This window comes from Alligator sinensis, unplaced genomic scaffold (genome assembly GCF_000455745.1).
Source record: "Alligator sinensis unplaced genomic scaffold, ASM45574v1 scaffold249_1, whole genome shotgun sequence".
NCBI classification, from domain to species: domain Eukaryota; kingdom Metazoa; phylum Chordata; order Crocodylia; family Alligatoridae; genus Alligator; species Alligator sinensis.
In genome coordinates, this window is record NW_005842593.1 from 995,941 (window position 1) to 996,640 (window position 700).

Genomic DNA, 700 nt, shown 5'->3' on the forward strand with positions numbered 1-700 from the left:
GGGGCAGGGCAGTAGCACACCTTCCAATACTGTTGCTTAGCCCTCTAACTAGGATTTTCTGTTTTATTCACCCCTTACTTTTAACTGCAGCTACTACCTTCTTGTACAGAAACATGTCTAGATACTAAAGAATTATATATAGGTCCATTTAATACTTTACATCAGTTGGGATACTAGATATTCAACAAATTCCCCAGCCAAGATAAGTGTTTGTTTGAGCCAGAATCAAATGAAGTCTGCCAACAACACCCCTGAAGACGGGGGTCAGGAAAATTCCTGCAACAGAAGCTCAGCTGAATTGTGTCCAGCTTCAATCTTTCTCTCTCAACCCTTCTTTACCTAACTGAAGTCATCCCCTACCCTGTGCAGCCACACTACTACAGCTCTACACAGCCATTTTTCCATACACCTGACTGAAGACGAGCCCAACACTTTCCCTGACGTACAAGAGCAGCCAAGAAGCAGGATGCTGCTCAGGCCTGGGTACTGCAGGGGCCAGACTACACAGAGAACGCTGGGGCCTCAGCGCTTCACGGTTCGCCTCCCGGGACGCGAGACGGGCAGGGCAGGGCAGGGCCAGGGCCAGGCCCCGGGCGCGGGAAGCGCGGGCTCGGGGTCACCGGCGGGCAAACCCGCGAACGGCACCGGCTCCCGCCAGCTGCGCTCCGCCTGCTCTCAGCTCCGCCCTCCCGCCGCCCGA

At 54.3% G+C, this 700-nt stretch overlaps 1 protein-coding gene across 6 annotated transcripts in view; it reads right to left on the bottom strand.

Annotated features, from left to right (window-relative positions):
* Positions 1–700, bottom strand: part of NDRG3 (NDRG family member 3) — a 117,013-nt gene that overhangs the window by 114,664 nt on the left and 1,649 nt on the right. The gene's annotated exons all lie outside the window — the stretch shown is intronic.